Genomic DNA, 20,532 nt, shown 5'->3' on the forward strand with positions numbered 1-20,532 from the left:
GGGGTGGAGGAAAGCCAGAGTAGCAATATTTATATCAGACGAAATAGATTTTTTTTTTTTTTAGATTTTATTTATTCATGAGAGACCCACAGAGAGAGGCAGAGACATTGGGAGAGGGAATAGCAGTCTCTCCATTGGGAGCCTGATGCAGGACTCAATTCCAGGACCCTGGGGTCATGACCTGAGAGCCAAAGGCAGACACTAACCAGCGAGCCGCTCAGGTGCCCCAGACAAAATAGGTTTTAAAACTAAAGTAAGAGAAAAAGAAGGGCGTTATATAATAAAGGGTTAACTGAACAAGAAGATAAAACCATTGTAAATACAAATCCATCATAAGAGCACCTAAATACATAAAGCAAATATTACAGACATCAAGGGAGAAATTGACAGTAATATTAGAGTAGGGAATTTTAACACCCCACTCAAACTGATGGATCATCTAGACAGAATCAAGGAAATGGTGGCTTTCAATGACACACCAGGCCAAATGGACCTAACTGGTTTACAAAAAACATTCCATCCCCAAACAGCAGAATACACATTCAAGTGCACATAGAACATTCTCCAAAATAGATCATATATTAGGCCACCTTAATCTTTGAAAAGATAAACCAAGTTGATGAACCTTTAGTCAGACTCAGCCCTGAAATAAAATCAGAAACAAAGAATAAGTGAGAAAACAAAAATACAAAGAATTAGAATACTATGAAAAGTTATATGCAACCTAACATAATTTTATTTTAATAAATTATTAAATAAAATAAAATTAATAATTCTGTTTAATTTTAATGAATTATTAATTATAAAATAAAATAATTTTGTTTAATTTTAACAAACAACCTAGATAAATTCCTAGAAAAATATAATCTTCCAAATCTGAATCAAGAATAGAAAATTTGAACAGACAAGATATTGGTAACAAAATTAAATTAGTAATCAAAAACCTCCAAATAAACAAAAATCCAGAACCAGATGGCTTCACAGGTGAATTCTACCAAACATTTAAAAGAGTATCTATTCTTAAACTATTCCAAAAAATAGAAGAGGAAAAAAACCTTACAAATTCATTTTGAGCCAGCTTGCCACATGAGTCGAAACCAGACAAAAACACTGCCAACAAACAAACAAACAAAACAACAAAAACAAGACAACTACAAGGCCAATATTCCTGATGAACATAGATAAACAAAACATTAGCAAAACAAACTCAACAATATATTAAATGATCATAATCAAGTGGGATTTACTCCAGCGATACAAGGTGGTTCAACATTCACAAATCAATATGATACATTAACAAAAGGAAAGATAAAAACCATATGACCATCTCAATAGAGATCAGAAAAGCATTTGACAAAAGATAACAATGTTCATGGTTTAAAAAACTCTCAACAAATTGAGTTTAGAGGGAACATACCTCAATATAATAAAAGCCATATATGAAAAACCCACAGCTGACATCATACTCTAGTGAAATACTGAAAACTTTTCTTCTAAGATCAGGAATATAACAAGGATGTCCACTCTCACCACTTTTATTAAACCTAATAATGGAGGTCCTAGAGGCAGCAATCATGAAAGAAAGAAAAGGGATCTGAATTGGTAAGAGGTAAAACTGTAGCTATTTGCAGAACACATGACACTTCATATAGAAACCTTAATATTCTACCAAAGAGCTATCAGAATAAATGAATTCTGTAAAATTGCAGGGTTCAGAGTTAATATACAGAAATCTGTTGCATTTCTATACACTAATAACAAAGTAACAGAGAAACTAAGAAAACAGTCTCATTTACAACCACACAAAAATATAAAATTCCTAGGAATACATTTAATGAAGGAGGTGAAAGGCCTATACTCTGAAAAATATAAAGCATTGATGAATACAAATGGAAAAATATTCCATGATCATGAATTGCAAGAATTTTTTTAAATGTCCATACCACCCAAAGCAATGTACAGATTCAAAGCTGTCCCCATCAAAATACCAATAGCATTTTTCATAGAATTAGAACAAATAATCCTAACATTTGTATGAAACCACAAACGCCCTTGAACAGCCAAAGCAATATTCAGAAAGAAGAACAAAACTGGTGGTATCACAATCCCATATTTTAAGATATACTACCAAGTTACAGTAATCAAAATGGTATGTACTGGCACAAAAATAGATGTATGTATCAAAAGAATAGGATAGTGAGCCCAGATATAAACCCACACTTATAAGGTCAATTAATCCATGATAAAGGAGGTGAGAACATTCAATGGGGAAATGACAATCTTTTCAATAAATGGTCTTGGGAAAACTGGACCACTTTCTTGTATACACAAAAATAAACTCAAAATGTATTAAAGACCTAAATATGAGACCTGAAACCATAAAACTCCTCAAAGAAAATATAGTCAGTAATTTCTTGGACATTAGTCTTAGCAATATACATATCATTATGTCTCCTCAGGCAAAGAAAACAAAAGCAAAAATAAACTATTAGAACTATACCAAAATAAAAAGGTTTTGCATAGCAAAGAAAAACACCAATAAAACAAAAGTTAGCCCATTGAGTATTTACAAATTGAAGATATTTACATGTAATATATCTGATAAGGGGTTAATATATAAAGTACTTACACAACTCAACACCAAAACAAAAAAATAATTCAATTAAAATAGGCATAGGACCTGAATAGACATTGTTTCAAAGAAGACATAGAGATAGTCAACAGACACATGATAAGACACTCAATATCACTCATCATCAGGGAAATGCAAATCAAAACCATGGGGAGATATGACCTTACACAAGAGTGGCTAGTATCAAAAACACAAGGAATAATAAATTTTGGCAGAGACGTTAAAGATACCTTTATATACTATCAGTAGGAATGTAATTTGGTATAACTATTGTTATATTTTGAGTTTCCTCAAAAAGTTAAAAACAGAAATACCATATGATCCAGTAATTCAACTATTCAGTTTTTACTCAAATAAAACACTAAGTTAAAGGCTATACGCACCCTTATGTTTATTGCAACATAAGCTAAAGTATGGAAGCAACCTAAGTATCCATTGATTGATGAATGGATAAAGAATATGTGCTATATATGTACGATGGAATATTAGCCATAAAAAAGAGTGAAATCTTGTCATTTTGACAATACAGATGGACCTAGAAGGTATTGTGCTAAGTGAAATATACTAAATTATCTCACATATATTGTGAAATCTACAAAACAAAACAGCAGTGCCTGGGTGGCTTAGTCAGTTAAGTGTCAGCTCAGGTCATATCTCAGGGTCGTGAGATTAAGCCCTGCATTGGGCTCTATGTTGGTTGGGCGCGAAGCCTGCTTAAGATTCTCTCTCCCCTTCTCCTTCTGCTCCTCCCCACCTCCCACACACTCGCTCTCTAAAGAATGAAATGAAACCAAACAGATGCTTAAATACACAGAATAGACTTGTGACTACTAGAGGAGCAGTGGGTGGAAAATAGGTGAAATAAATGAAGAGGGTTAAGAGTTACAAACATCCAGTTATAAAATAAGCCACAGAAATGAAAAAGTACAGCACAGATAATAACATCACAAATATTGTAATAATGTGGGGTGGTAAAAGCAACAAAATATTTTTTTTTCTCAAATGTACATGGAACATGCTTCAGGATAGATCTTATGTTTGGACATGAAACAAGTCAACAAATTTGAGAAGAGTGAAAATATTTCAAGCATCTTTTCAGACCACAGAGGTATGAAAGTACAGATCATTTAGAAGAAGAAAACAGAAAATTCACAAATATGTAGAGATTAAACAATGACCTACTGAACCACCAGTGAGTCAACAAAGAAATCAAGGCAAATCAAAAAATACCTTAAGACAACTGTTAATGGAAATACATCATAACACAACTTATGGAATACAGCTAAAGCAATTCTTTTTTTTTTTTAAGATTGTATTTATTTATTTATTCATGAGAGACACAGAGAGACAGAGACACAGGCAGAGGGAGAAGCAGGCTCCATGCAAGGAGCCTGATGCAGGACTCTATCCCAGGACTCCCAGATCACCTCCTGGGCCAAAGGCAGGTACTAAACCGCTGAGCCACCCAAAGAATCCCAGCTACAGCAATTCTAAGAAGGAAATTCGTCATGATAAATGCCACCTCAAGAAATATAAGAAGCCTCAAACAACCTAACTTTATGGCTCAAGGAACAAGAAAAAGAGTTCAAAGTTAGCAAAACAAAGGAAATAAGAGATTAAAGCAGAAACAAATGAAATAGAGGACAGAAAAACAACAGTAAGGGATAACCAAAGTAGGAATCGGTTCTTTGAAAAGATATAATTGGCAAACCTGTAGCTAGATAGACCAAGAAAAATGAGAAGACTCAAATAAATAAAATGAGAAATGAAAGAGGAGACATGATACACAGAAACACAAAGGATCATAAGAGACTACTATGAATAATTGCAGGCCAAAAAAGAGCCAAAAATATATAACTGGGAAACAGCAGTCTCTTCAATAAATGGTGTTGGGAAAACTGGGTCAATATCTAATACCAAAGACAAACATTAACTCAAAATGGATTAAATACTTGAATATAACACCTGAAATCATAAAATTCCTAGAAGAAAACATGAGAGGTAAGCAACTTGACACTGCTTTTCATGATGATTTTTTGTATTTAACACCAAAGGCTACAAAAGCAAAAATAAGTAAGTGTAAGTACATCAAATTGAATAGCTTATGCACAAGGAAACCATCAGCAAAATGAAAAGACAACTTACTGTATAGGGAAATAAATTTATGTAAATCATGTATCTGATAAGGGATTACTATCCAAAATATATACAGAACTCATATAACTCAACAGCAAAAAAATAAATAAATAAATAAAAAATAAAAAATACACAAAGGCTCAAAATGGACATTTTTCCAAAGACATATAAGTAGATGGCCAACAGGTACATGTAAAGATGTTCAAAATCACTGATCATCAGGGAAATGCAAATCAAATCATAATGAAATATCACCTCATACCTATTAGGTCGGTTATTACTAATAAGAAATAACAAGTATTTATGAAAATTTGGGGAAAGGTAACCCTTGTGCACTGTTGGCAGGAATGTAAACAGAAGCAACCATTATAGAAAACACTATGGAGTTTCCTCAAAAAATTAAAAAACAGAAGTACCATATGATTCAGTAATTCTACTTCCAGGTTTTTTTTTTTTCTGAAGAAAACAAAAACACTATTTTGAATAGATATATGCATCCCTATGTTAATTATAGGGTTATGTACAATAACTAAGATATGGAAACAACCTAAATGTCCATCAACAAATGAACGGATATAGAAAATGTGACCTATATACAATGGAATATTATTCAGCCATAAAAAAGAACAAAGTCTTGCCATTTGTGACAACATAGATGGACCTTTAGGGCATTATGCTAAGTGAAAGAAGTCAGACAGGGAAAGATAAACACCATATGATCTTACTTATATGTGGAATCTGAAAACAAAGACAAAAGCAAACCAAAATCATAGATACAGGGAACAGATTAGTGGTTGCCAGAATAATGCATAGCATGGTGACTAGTTAATAATACTGTATTGCCTATTTGATAGCCGCTAAAAGAGTGCATTTTAGAAGTTCTCATCACAAGAAGAGAAATTCTATAACTATGTATGTGATACATGTTAACTAAATTTATTACTGTGGTGATCATTTCACAATATACAAAAATAGAATATGTTGTCCATCTGAAATGAAGAGTTATACATAAATCATACCTTAATAAAAATTAAAAAAAACTTTAAAAATAATTTTAATTTTAAAAAACCTTGAAAAAATTAATGCCTGAAGTTACAAAGAGATGTGCCAACAAAGCCACAATCTGCACTTTTGCTGATACCCTCACATCTTTAGTCAGAAACAATTTATCTTTGTAAGGGAAGTGTGTGTGTAGTGGGGTGTGTGTGCAGATCTGTGGCCACGTGGAAGCCCTTAAGAAAGTGGTTCATGAATGGACAACACAAAAAAGACGCTATGAATGAAAAAGTTGTGAGCTCCACCCCTCACAAAGGGTATTCATTGTACTAAGAGAGGGGGAAAAAGGGTCTGGTGCTAGAGAGATGTGTCAATTGATTGGCTAGCTACTCCAGGCAAGAGCACCATGAGGAGGTCTAGGAGTAATGAGAGTGCCAGAATGATCCCTGCATGAGCCATGAGGTTTAGGATAGCTGTCCTGGTCATAGACCACTGTGAGCTTCCCATAAGGGAGTCTAAGTTCTAGGGACTAGAGCTAGAGACACTGTGGATGAGATCAGAGGTGATTAAAAAGATTTCTAACCAGATGCAAGGACATTTGGGCCTAAGAGACATCAAAAGTAAGTGATGAGTAATTATCTGCTGTTGGGGTATTAAGGCCCTGGTTTGCAGATATTCAAAAACAAAGAAAAATGCTCTAATATTCAAATATTAGCAGAGGTAGAGGAAAAATGTAGGTATTGTACTAGTGGGAATGGGCAAATAATATTTAAAAAGACTGAGTAAACAGAAAGCCATTTTACTCAAATGTTTTAAATCAAAGTGGTAGAAATGTCTGGGTAAAACTGCCTTTGAGAACCAAGTGATAGGGCTGAGGGCTGAGGGTTGAGGGTTGAGGGTTGAGTCCAGGATAGAAACTTGATGGTTCATAATCTGCAAAAAAGTGAAAACAAACCTCAGAACCTCAGCTGGAGAAAGAAGGGGATTCCAGTTCCATTCTAGGCTCTACAGCAGGAAGGATGGGGATGGAGAGGAGGGCCAGGGACAAACCAGAAGTGGTGGGGAATACTGAGAATTTCCCTACAAGGAGCATGTGACTGAACCCCACACAGGCAGCTATAGGGCTTTAAGAACTGGTTAAGAAAACCACAGGAGAAATCTTGAAGAAACAAGGAGTCGACACACATAGAATAAGAGGCTGTAAAGGAAATAGGTAGGTTGCTAAGTGTGGAGGGTCAGATCACAGCTTAGAACTGTTTAGCTGTTCCATCACTCATAGTTTATCTAATCCCAAGTGGATCTATGATTTAAATGTTGAAAAAAATCATAAAAGTACTAAAAAACACTGTGGGGCCTGGGAGATTTATCATTTAAGAATAACGAAGGCTATGGGTGCCTGGGTGGCTCAGTTGGCTAAATGGCTACCTTCAGCTCAGGTCATGATCCTGAGGCCCTGGGATCAAGCCCCACATTCAGCTTCCTGCTCAGTGGAGAGCCTGCTTCTCCCTCTCTACTTGTCCCTCCCCCTCACTCATGCTATCTCTGTCTCTCCAAATAAATAAGTAAATTAAAAGAAAAAAAAAGAGTGAAGGCTCTTCTATGATGCACATTCAGAAGCCATTAAAGAGAAGACAAGACTACTAAATTAGACCACACAAAATTTTTTAAAAATTCAGATTTAGAACAAACCATCCTAAAATGTGTAGGGAACCACAAAACATCCCCTAATAGCCAAAGCAACCTTGAAAAAGAAAAGCAAAGCTGGAGGCATCTCAATTCCAGACTTCAAGGTGTATTACAAAGCTGTAGTAATCAAAATAGTATGGTACTGATACAAATAAATCAATGAAACAGAGTAGAAAACTCAGAAATCAACCCATTACTATATGGTCAATTAATCGTTGATAAACCAGGAAGGAACATCCAATGGCAAAAAGATAGTCTCTCCAACAAATGGTGTTGGGGAAACTGGACAGCAGCATGCAAAAGAATGAAATTGGACCAGTTTCTTACACTATTCATAAAATTGAATTCAAAACGGATGAAAGGCCTAAATGTGAGAGCTGAAACCATAAAAATCCTAGAGGAGAACACAGGTAGTTACCTCTTTGACATTTGCCATAAGAACTTTCTATTTATAGCTCTGGAGCCAAGGGAAACAAAAGCAAAAATAAACTCTTGGAACTTCATCAAAATCAAAAGCTTTTGTACAGTGGGTACCCGGGTGGCTCAGTTGATTAAGTGTCTGGCTTCAGGTCAGCTCATGAAAACAGGGTCCTGGGATTGAGCTCCATGTTGGGCTCTCTGCTCAGTGGGGAGGCTGCCTCTTGCTCTCTCACTACCTTTCCCTTGCTTGTGCTGTCAAATAAATAAAATCTTAAAAAAGAAAAAAATCAGAAATATGAATCGGAATTTCTTACAGCTTAGCTCATGTTCTCTCTCTCAAATAAATAAATAAAATCTTAAAAAAAAAAACAACAAACCAAGCTTTTGCACAGGAAATAATCACCAAAACTAAAAGGCAACCTAATGAATGGGAGGAGATATTTGCAAATGACATATCAAATAAAGGATTAATATTTAAAATATGTAAAGAACTTATAAAACTCAATACCCAAAAAGCAAATAATCCAATTAAAAGGTGGGTAGAAGACATGAATAGATATTTTTCCAAAGAAGACATCCAGATGGCCAACATACACATGTAAAGATGCTCATCATCACTGATCATCAAGGAATTACAAATCAAAATTACAATGAAACATCACGTCCCACCTGTCAGAATGGCAAAACCTAACAATACAAGAAAGAACAGGTGCTGGCAAGGATGTAGAGAAAGGAGAATCTTTTTACACTACCCAGGAGGATGTAAACCGACGCAGCCAATATGGAAAACAGTATGGAGGTTCCTCAAAAAGTTAAAAATAGAACTATCCTCTGATCCAGCAACTGTACTACCACGTATTTACCCAAAGGGTACAAAAATGCTGATTCAAAGGGATACATGGACCCTGATGTTTACAGCAGCATGATCAATAACCAAATTGTGGAAACAGCCAGTGTCCATCGACTGATGAATGGATAAAGAAGATGGTATATGTATACACAATAGAATATCACTCAGCCATAAAAAAGAATGAAATCTTGCCATTTGTAATGACGTGGATGGAGCTAGAGAATATTATGCTAATCAAAATAAGTCAATCAGATAAAGACAGATACCATATGATTTCACACATGTGGAATTTAAGAAACAAAACAAATGAGCAAAGGGGATAAAAAAAGAAGAAGGCAAACCAAAAAACAGACTTAACTATAGGGAACACACTGATGGTTCCCAAGGTGTTTGGGGGATGGGTCAAATAGGTGACTGGGTACACAAAGGTACACTTGTGATGAGTACCGGGTGTTGTATGGAAGAGCTAAATTACTATATTGTACACCTAAAATTAATATCACACTGTATGTTAACTAACTGGAATTTAAATAAGAACAAACAGTGTATGTTCTCATTCATTTGGGGAATATAAATAATAGTGAAAGGGAATATAAAGGAAGGGAGAAGAAATGTGTGGGAAATATCAGGAAGGGAGACAGAACATAAAGACTCCTAACTCTGGGAAACAAACTAGGGGTGGTGGAAGGGGAGGAGGGCGGGGGGTAGGGGTGAATGGGTGACGGGCACTGAGGGGGACACTTGACGGGATGAGCACTGGGTGTTATTCTGTATGTTGGTAAATTGAACACCAATAAAAATTAATTTATTTAAAAAAAATAAATAAATAAAAACTTAAAAAAAATTAAAAATACAAAAAAATAAAAAGGAAATTATTAGGGAAAAAAAAAGAAAATAGCATCAGTGAGCAAGCCCCTGACTTAAGATAATCTGAAATCCATGACAGCAACGATAGCAAGTTTCTGTCATCAATAAATGTATAACAAAGGTATGGGAAGATAAACGGATAACAGCAGAGGTAAACTAAAGGAAAATTTGTTCTTATGGGTACATTTAACATTATATCATTTTACAAAGAGCATGATTCAAAGTGATAATATTTCACATTCTAGGAAAAGTTCATAAGACACTACTTCTGTCTCTTAAAATATACAGTTATATAAGTTGTTATAGAAGTTATTCTATAAGTAGAATGCTTGATCCAAAAGAGTGCTATCAATACAGAAGAGCAAAAATAAAACTTCTGCTTTAAAAAAAATCTGTTTAGTAAAATCACTAAGTAAAGAGACAAATTAAATATTGAAGAAAATAATTGTAACTCAAATCAGAAAGAACGAATTTCTTTAATATGTAAAAAAGATCCTAGAAATCAGTAAGGAATAAATAATAACCCATTAGAACAATGCAAAAAGCAAATCAACAGTTTCTAGAAAATGAAATAAAATGAGCTTTGAAACAATGAAAAGAGATTCACTCTCATTCAACAAAAAGAATTACAAATTAAAGCTGCACTGAGATCACATTATTATTAATCACTTGTGCAAGGATCAAAGTTAATCAGCAGAGTATTTGTTAGTCTTGGGAAACAGTCCCATTCCCCCATTGTCAGTTAAGAGGATAAATAGGTATAAATTCCATGAAGGTGGGACACCTGGGTGGCTCAGTGGTTGAGCTCAGGGCATGATCCTGGAGTTTTGGGACCGAGTCCCACATTGGAAGCCTGCTTCTCCCTCTGCCTATGTCTCTGCCTCTCTCTGTGTCTCTTATGAATGAATGAATAAAATATTTTAAAAATTCTGGGGGATCACTGGGTGGCTCAGCAGTTTAGCACCTGCCTTCGGCCCAGGGTGTGATCCTGGAGTCCCGGGATCAAGTCCCAAGTTGGGCTCCCTGCATGGAGCCTGCCTGTGCTCCTTCTCCCTCTGCCTGTGTCTCTGCCTCTCTCTCTCTCTGTCTCTCATGACTAAATAAAATCTTAAAAAAAAATAATTCCATGAAGCTGATACTGCAGTATCTATTAATATTACTAAATTTGATCCAGCAATTCCACTTTTATGAATTTAAGTTACACACATATTCACATACATGCAAAATGACTATATACAAGGTTATTAATCTCAGAGTGGTTTGCAGCAGCAAAATAATGGACAATCACACTATCCATCACCAGGGAATTTTCATCCACACAATGAAATACTATGTAGCTGTAAACAAAGGAGGAATAAGTTTCAAGATATTTTGTTAAAAAATGAAATAAAAAACATGATAAAAAGAGGAAATGTTAAAAGTTCTTATCATAAGAAAAAATCATAACTGTGTGGTGATGGGTGTTAACCGGACTTACTATGGTAATCATTTTGCAATATATACAAATATCAAGTCAGGCTGTACACCTGACACTAATGAAATGTTAATGTCAATTATATCTCAATAATAAAAAACGTAATCCTCAACAGAATATTAGCAAACCAAATTCAATACATTAAAGGCATCATATGCCATGATCAAGTGGGATTTGCTCCAGAGATGCAAGGATGGTTCAACATCCACAAATCAGTCAATGTGATACGTCACAGGAACAAAATGGAGGATAAAAATCATATGATCGTCTTAATAGATGCAGAAAAAATCTTTTGACAAAATTCTATCTATTTATGATAACATCTCTCCAACAAAGTGGGTATAGAGGGAACATACTTCAACATAACAAAGGTCATATACAACAAGCTCACAGCTCACATCATACTCAGTGAATGGTGAAAACCTGAAAAGTTCTCCCCTAAAATCAGGGAAAGACAAAGTTGCCTACTCTCATCATTTTTATTTAATACAGTATTAAATTGCTTCTTGGCCTTTTGGCTAAGATCAAGTGTAACACAGCACTGAAAACCCTAGCCAGAATAATTAGGCAAGAAAAATAAATAAAAGGCAACTAAATTGGGGAAAAAAAAAACTTGTCACTATTTGTAGATGACATATTACATATAGAAAACTCTAAAGATCATACCAAAAATCTGTTAGGACTAATGAATGAGTTCAGAAAAGCTACAGTGTACAAAATCAATATATATAAATCTGTGGCATTTCTGTACACTAATAATGAACTAACAGAAAGAGATTAAGAAATCAATCCCATTTACAAACGCATCAAAATGAATAAAATAGCTAGGAATAAATTTAACAAAAAAGGTAGAAGATCTGTACACTGAAAACTTTAAGACACTGAAAGGCGGCCGGCCACCTGGGTGGCTCAGTTGCTTAAGTGTCTGCCTTTGGTTCGAGTCCTAATTCCAGGGTCCTGGGATTGAGCCCCACATTGGGCTCCCTGCTCCGTAGGGAGTCTGCTTCTCCCTCTAAGACTCCCCATGCCTGTGTGTGCACTCTCTTTCTCTCTCTCTCTCAAATAAGTAATCTTTTTTTTTTGGTTAAAAAAAAAAGGGGGGGAAGGGGGATCCCTGGGTGGCGCAGTGGTTTGGCACCTGCCTTTGGCCCAGGGCGCGATCCTGAAGACCCGGGACTGAATCCCACGTCGGGCTCCCGGTGCATGGAGCCTGCTTCTCCCTCTGCTGTGTCTCTGCCTCTCTCTCTCTCTCTCTCTCTCTCTCTCTCTGTGTGTGACTATCATAAATAAATAAAAAAATTTTACAAAAAAAAAGACACTGGAAGAAATTGAAGAAACAAATGAATAGAAAAATATTTCATGCTCATAGATGAGAAAAATACAGTTGATGCCCATACTACCTAAAGCAAGCTACAGATTCAATGTGATCCCTATCAAAATTCCCAGGGCATTGATCACAGCAATGGAACAAACAACCCTAAAATCTGTACGGAATCACAAGAGTATCTGAAAAAGCCAAGGCAATCTTGAGAAGGAACAAAGCTAGAGACAAAAGACTTCCAAATTCACATTATATTACAAAGTTATAAGAATCAAAACTGTATGATATTGGTATAAAAACAGATATATAGTTCAACAGAACAAAGTAAATAGCCCAGAAATAAACCTATATATATATATATATATATATATATATATATATATATATATACACACACACACACACATATATATATACACATATATAATCAATTAATTTATGACAAAGGAGCCAAAAATTACAATAGGGAAAGGACAGTGTCTTCAGTAAATAGTATTGGGAAAACTGGACCACTATTTTACATCACCCAGAAATATTAACTCAAATGTATTAAAGACTTGAATGTAATACTTGAAACCACAAAATTCCTAGAGGAAAACACAGGCAGTCAGCTCCTTGACATCAATCTTGGTAGTGATTTTTTTTAGCAAACACAGCAAATGCAAAAACACACAAATGGGACTACATCGAACTAGAAATCTCTGCACAGCAAAGGAAACCATCAGCAAAATGAAAAGGCAACATAAAGAATGAGAGAAAATATTTACAAATCTATATCTGATAAGGGATTAATATATAAAATATAAAAAGAACTCATACAACTCGATGGCAAAAAAAAAAAAAAACCCACCAAAAACAATTCTATTAAAAAAAGGCAGACGACCTGAACAGGTAGTCTTCCAAAGAAGATATACAGATGGCTAAGCATGTACATGAAAAGAGGTCCAACACCACTGATGATCAAGAAAATGCAAATCAAAACCACAATGAGGTATCTCCTTGTATCTGTTATGGTGGTTATTGCTAAAAAGACAAGAGGTAACAATTTTTGGTGAGGATGTGGAGAAAAGGGAACCCTTGAGCACTGTGGGTGGCAATACAAACTGGCGTAGCCCCTGTGGAAAACCATATGGAGCTGTTTTCCAGAACACCGTATAATCTAGCAATTCCACTTCTGAGTATTTGTCCAAAGAAAAATAAAGCATTAATCTGAAAAGATATATGCATCTCCATGTTTACTGCAGCATTATTTACAACAGCCAAGACATGAAAACCATCTAAGTGTCTCCTGATGGATGAATAAGGAAGATGTGGTACACACACTGGAATACCGTTCCCCCATAAAAAGAATGAAATCTTGCCATTTGTAACAACAGAGATGGACCTTGAGGCAATTATGCTAAATGAAATAAGTCAGAAAAAGACAAATACCATACCGTCTCACTTATATGTGGAATTTTAAAACAACCACTAACAGAGCTCATAGCTCAGAGAACAGACTGGTGGTTGTCAGAGGCCGGGCATGCGGGTGAGTGGAATGAGTGAAGGGAGTCAAAAGCTACAAACTTCCAGTTATAAACGCAGTCCTGGGGCTGTAATGTACAGCGTGGGGACTGTAATAACACTGTACTGCATATTTGAAAGTTGCTAAGGGAGTAGATCTTAACATTCCTCATCACAAGGAGAACACCGTAACAGTATGATGATGGATGTTAACCACGTGGTGTGATGATCATTTCGCAATACCTACAAATATCAAGAAAGAAAACATAGTATAGACAATTTTTTCCTTTTTTTAAAGAGGACTGTTTAACAAATGAGTCCTTACATGGTTCTTACTATGTTCCAGATAGAATTTTAAGAGCTTTACAGATATTAAGTCATTTAATCTTTGTTATAAATCCTAGCAGTAATCCTCATTTTGCAGATGGGAAAACTGAGGTAGGAGAGATTAAGTAATCTGCTTAGGGGCCATGCAGGGTGTTATAAGGTAGAGCTGGGATCTGAACTCACCTGCTATTAAGCACTGTGCAACACTGCTTACCAGGAGTGGCAAAAATTCCACACACACACACACACACACACATATATATATATGTGTATATATATATATATATATATATAACTTGCATACATACTTATGAAATATTTCCAGGAGAGTACATAAGAAAGAGATGATATTGGTTGTCTCTGGGGAGGGGTCCTACGTGGCCATAGATAGGGGTGACAAAAAACCCTATAGAGATGGTTTTTATCATTTGAAATCAGAACAATGTAAATGAAGTACATTTTCTTGTAAACCTTCTATAATAAACAATGTTGGGACGCCTGCGTGGCAGTGGCTAAGCGGATGCCTTCAGCTCAGGGCATGATCCCGGGGTCCAGGTTCCAATCCTGCATCGGGCTCCCTGCGAGGAGCCTGCTTCTCCCTCTGCCTATGTCTCTGCCTCTCTCTGTGTCTCTCATGAATAAATGAATAAAATCTTTAAATAAAGTAAAATAAAATAAAATAAGTCCCCAACGAATCATTTTTATTAGATGCCTTCTCTTCTTGGAATCTGGCACAAATCCCTTCCTGGCTGTGTCCACCAGAGGGCTCCTGAGAATAAATACACCCTCAAGAAAACAGTCCTGAAGATTTGGCCCCAAGCCTAAATCTCAGGGTCACTGGACAGAGGTACAAGTGTCTGTCCTTCTTTTCATTTTACCTTGAACTCAGTCCTCAGGAGCTTGCATCAGGACCCAAGAGAGGAGAGGCTGCAAGGGAACTCGAAAGTGCCCTCTCGTGGCTGTTGGCAGAGTATAAATTGGCCTAACAGCAACGTGGAAGGATCTAGACTACTTTGAAATCTAGAAATCCAAGGGTTCCACTTCTCAGTGTTTGAAACAAAATATACTTTCACAAAATATACTTCCCTTTTCACAGGAAAAGGGTGTGTTTATACTATGGGGTGTTAAGCAGCAGTTGAAAGGCATGTGCAGAGCTCTCTCCGTATCTAGCTCAATACTCTGAATCACTCCATATACTGTTGGGGTTCTCAGGAAGAAGAATGAATTTCCAAGTTTTATAGATTATTTATGTAAGGGAATAAAAACCCACAAAGCAAGACAATATGTGCTCTTGCAGTGCGTGTGTAGGTGTGTGTGTACGAAACTGAGTGGGTGAGTTTATCTCAGACAGAGAGGTCCAGAAGGGCCCCCCTGAACAGAGGCTGCCCCTTGGGAATGAGCCACAGTCAGGAAGCACTGTGATTTATTCATGATGTTTGAATGTTGTACGGTGGGAAGACTTCCGTGGGTTGCATCTTCAGGACAAATTAATAGAAATGAAAAGTATAAACCGAGTAAGCCACTTCACGGACCTGAGACTTGAAGCCGGCAGCAGCACAGAGCACCAGAGTGGAAGACCAGGGTCCACACCACCACAGCCAGAGGACAGGCAGGTGTGGCTAAGGGGGTCCTGGCTCTGCGTGGGCTTCAGCAGCACTGTGGGCCGGGGGTGGGTTTCCCTGTACTCTTGCGGCCACCCTACAGCTCTCAGCAGCCACCCCCTGCTGGAGAGGCAGTGTTTAAGAGCAGCAGTGAGCCATCTTCTGGAGACTTCCCCAAATAGCTGAGGGATGCCCCCTCCTTATACTACTTTTCTTTTAATCACTTCCAATACCTGATGTTGTTTTACTATGATATCTTCATTAATAGAATGCAGCTCTGGCAATTAGAGCAGCACCTGACACATAAAGGCCTGAAAAATACCGAATGAATGAGGAGTGGGAAGGGAGAGCACAGAAGGAGAATGGATCATCTAAAGGGGCCCATGACAATGGGTCCTTTTCTGACTGGTAGCAACCAAAATTTTATTCCTAGGCTGCTGGGGCCTGGGTAGCAGAGGTTACAGGAGGCTCAAACAAAGCTGCAGGTGTCGGTTCAAGCAAGCAGGGCTGTGAAAGGCAATGCCTTGCTAGTGGGGATTCAGACCCAGGGCTGGCAGGCTCGGCAGGTGATGAAGTGCTGTCCATCACAGGAGGCCAGGCTAATCCCAGATTGGGCCAGCCCCCAGCCATTCCATCCTGCAGAGCCACTACCAGTCCCGTGCGAGGCTGCGTCATTTCTCAGGGTTCTCAGCGGTGGACCAGAAGTGTACTTCTATCCCACTATCACCAAATTAATCAAGACACCCAGCATTTAAAACTTTAATCCTCTTTAAGTCTTTAGAGGGAGGATGGCGTCCTGTGTGTGTGTGTGTGGGGGGGGGGGTGGCTCTTGGATTTAGATGGGTGGCTATGCTGGCTTTTTAAAAAGACCACAAATTGTCCTCCTGGAGGAAGTCATTCATATTACTCTGTCTTATTTAGGATGTGAATGATAGGCATGCAGAGGAATAAAGGAAAGGTAAAGTAAAATACTGAGGTTACTTCCAAGGGAATTCATTTCACCTATTCCCTGGGACCGGCGAAATTAGCCTTTGAAGGCAATTATGCTGTGAGAGTTATGCTGAAGACATAAAACAGGAAAACAAGGAAAAAGGAATTAGATCACCTGTGACCTACACACTGGAATTCAACATATAGCGGGATTGAAATGCATCCAAAGAGATGGTACGAAAACATTTCAGTACCACCACGTGTCCTCCCTATTTTACAGACACTAGGAACTTTTTTTCCAAGTTAGGCAACTAAAAAGCACCTGGCACAAAGTATATGTAAGTGCTATATAAGTGTTTGCTGTTGCTATTATTTTTACTGTTACTATCTGTCCACGGGGCATTTTCGCATACCCTGAATTCACAGAAATAGCCAATTAACTGAATTTATGCACACCATGGTTCATCACTCAGAGGGGACAGTGACATTAGTCCTCACTGATTTGCTTCGACATTTAAAATGACTGGCTTTTCCCATTTCGTCTCCATTCCTCTGGGCCTACATATGGGCCGCATTCTAGCTAACGTGCTCACTTTGAATTCAGAGGAAGAAAAACCAAAGGCAGACCAGGAACAACTGGGACAGGAGGGACAGAGCAAGCAAGAAAGAAGTGTTCGAAGTTGGTGTGGATGCTGGATGGCCCCTGTCGTCTTCTTTGCAGCAGGCACTCCATCAGGCATCGGGCTTGCTTTAAAGGGTTGAATTATTGATTACACCAGGGGAAGAAGAAAGATGGTGTTTTTTCTTGGAGCGCAGCTCTTTCTGCCTGCCCCTAACACAGCTGGGTCACCACAGACTAAGCAGGCCAAATAAAAGGCACCTAGAACAACTTGGCTTGACATCAGCCCAGGAGTGGTCTGGGCTTTGGGATTCACCATCCCTGAGAGTTACAACATGGCTTCAAGGCTGGCATTCTGACTCAGAAGCCTCTAGGCCGACCTGGAGGGTGGTCCGCGGGTATAAAAATCTTTTAATGTACTGAATTGCTGGTGTGGTGCTACCCACCTTCAGCCCAGACATTCCACCGAGGTTCTCTCCTGCACGCTTCATTAAGGGGCCTGTTGTTAACATGCACTCACTGCCCGGAGGGGGACACTTCTAGACCTTCCATGGGTGAAAACTGCTCAAGCAGTGGTTCTTGGGCATCAGTGTGTAGAGGATTCTGACAACAGGTCGTCTAAACTTCCAAAATGCCATGTTGGGCAGGGAGAGGGCACATGTAGGCTCTGGATGCACAATACAGTTTATCGAGGGAGAAGGCTTTCACCACAGGCAAAGATTTCATTCAGCATTACAACCTGGCTCCTGCTGTGACACCCCTGATGATCCACAGCCATGGAGAGGGAGAGAAGAGCCAGTTTCCTCTTCACTGCTTTCCACACTTCTCCTTGACCACATTTGCTCTGTTTCTACCTCCCTGTCAAGACTGATCTGTCCTATCAGCCTCATTAGAGGACAGGTTCCCCCATGTACCTGTCCAAAAACTTCAACTATTGATAGTGGGAATATTCACAATCAACCATTAGCTCATGTGTGAAAGGACCAGCTTAGAAGACCAAAGATACCCATGGAGGCGATCAGGCCAGTGCTGAGTTGAGCACTGCCCAGTAGGCTGGTTTCCTCCCTTTGGCCCTATCATATTCCACTGGGGTGGCTTTTTCCATTCAAAACCTACAGTTTATGTGGTAAGTTTGTAGGCAGGAGTTGGCACACTTCTGTGACAGGCTAGATAGTAAACAATTTGGTCTTTGAGGGCAAATAGTCTCCACTGCAACTACTTGATTCGGATATTTTATCATGGAGGCTGCCAAAGATAATACGTGACATATGAGTGTGGCTGTGTTTCTATAAAATTTCCATTATAGAAATAGGCCAGATTAGTCCACTGAGGCTGTCACAATAAAATACCCCAGACTGCATGACTTGAATACCACACAATTTCTTACACTTTTGGAGACTAGAAGGCTAAGATCAAGGTGCTGGCAAATTAAGTTTCTGGTAAGACCACTGTCTTGGCTTATAGGCAACTGTGTCCTAAGGGAGCCCTTCCTGTGTACAGAGGACTCTGGTATCTCCCTCTCTCCCATAAGGAAGCCAATCCCATTGGAAGCCTTACCCTCAGACTCATCTAACCCTCAGTACTCTCAAAGGCTCCACCTCCAATGGAGTTCATAACATAGGTATTGAGCCAGATTTGCTCACCTCTGTTCTAGTCTTTCAAAATCCAATCATCTTTGCATAACGAAACCTAATTTTCCCATCCAGTCTTTCCAGTTATACGAGAGATGCTCCTTTGGAACGTTAGCTTTTTGAAAAATGTCAGAGAGGATGTCTCTGGGTTCCCAGTGTGCCAAGGCTACTCTACCAAAGATCTTTGCTGGTTTTAGACTATTTGTAGAATCTTATATCCATATTTTTCAATTTTTAAAAATTGAACGGTCTCTGTAGAAAGTACATTCTTCATAGCACACACAGCGGCCAGCAGGAGCTCCATCCTGACACAAGACAGGCACAGCTTGAAGGCAAAAAAGAGGAATAAAGGGCAGAGTGAGATCTACTACAATAATGCTCTTTCCAGTATGGCAGGATGCAGGCTGACTGAGTAAAATTAACATTTAGGTGTCTTACGGTTGTGTTATATTTAAAGCCAAAACCCTGCAGGAAAAGCAGAGCAGACCTTGCCCCTGAGGTGGTCTATTTGTGCAACTGTCGCTAGGAGTCAGCTCTCTCTGACTTGCTGTGTCACAAGTTCCTGGGTTTTTTCCTCAGTGTCTGTGATATAACCAGAAACCACCTCATCTGTGTAAGAAGCCTAGTTAGTTTTAGCAGGTCTTATTTTGTATGATGTCCTGAGTCTAACTATGATAGATCCAGAGTATTACTGGGGCTCGACTGTTCCCTTTATTTTCTGCTTTGAAGAAGCAACAGTGCCTCTTACAGCACCATATAAATACTGATGCGGTAACTTGTTTCCCCTCTGAGCTTAATTATATTTTTCTAGATGTACTTTCAGAAATTTAATGATTCTCTAAGTCTTCTTTAAAACATCATAGTTGGAAAGAAAAAAAATAACGATTTTGTTTCTTTCCACAAACACCATTTTTAAAAAAATTTATTTATTCATGAGAGAGAGAGAGAGAGAGAGAGAGAGAGAGAGAGAGAGGCAGAGACACAGGCAGAGGCAGAAGCAGGCTCCATGCAGGGAGCCTGATGTAGGACTCGATCCAGGGGCTCCAGGATCACGTCCTGGGCCGAAGGTAGGCGCTAAACCGCTGAGCCACCCAAGGGATCCAAACACCATTTTCAAATGAATTTATATTGACAAAGAGATAATTTGGAAGTTAAAGTGGCAACACTACTTATTAAGAAGGCATCCAGTAGTATGAGGGACTTCTGTTCAGGGTTTTTGGGGTTGTCGTTTTTTGACACATTATTTCTTGACCTATCTGAAATGATCTCTTAGGCTCAAAAATGAGCTGGAACTCATAGTTGCTGGCAAACCCAATGGGAAATTGTATTTGTTTTTTTTTTTTTATTTTTTAAATTTTATTTATCCCCCCGGCCCCCCGCAGTGGGAAGTTGTATTTGATCATAAAACAAGGAAAGGAAGTTTCAGTAATGAACTAAAATTGTTAGTCATTTTACCAATGGAAATCACCTGAGAAGAATTACTCACAGTGTTAGATGTAAAGAAATACTAGCCTTGGTGGAGATCACAAATCAGATCAC

General features: G+C 38.1%; 1 protein-coding gene across 1 annotated transcript in view; it reads right to left on the bottom strand.

Moving 5' to 3' along the window:
• The window catches only part of LYPD1 (LY6/PLAUR domain containing 1), a 44,534-nt gene that overhangs the window by 7,059 nt on the left and 16,943 nt on the right, over positions 1 to 20,532 (bottom strand). The window lies entirely within an intron of this gene.

This window comes from Vulpes lagopus, chromosome 24 (assembly GCF_018345385.1).
Source record: "Vulpes lagopus strain Blue_001 chromosome 24, ASM1834538v1, whole genome shotgun sequence".
Classification (NCBI taxonomy): Eukaryota; Metazoa; Chordata; class Mammalia; order Carnivora; family Canidae; genus Vulpes; species Vulpes lagopus.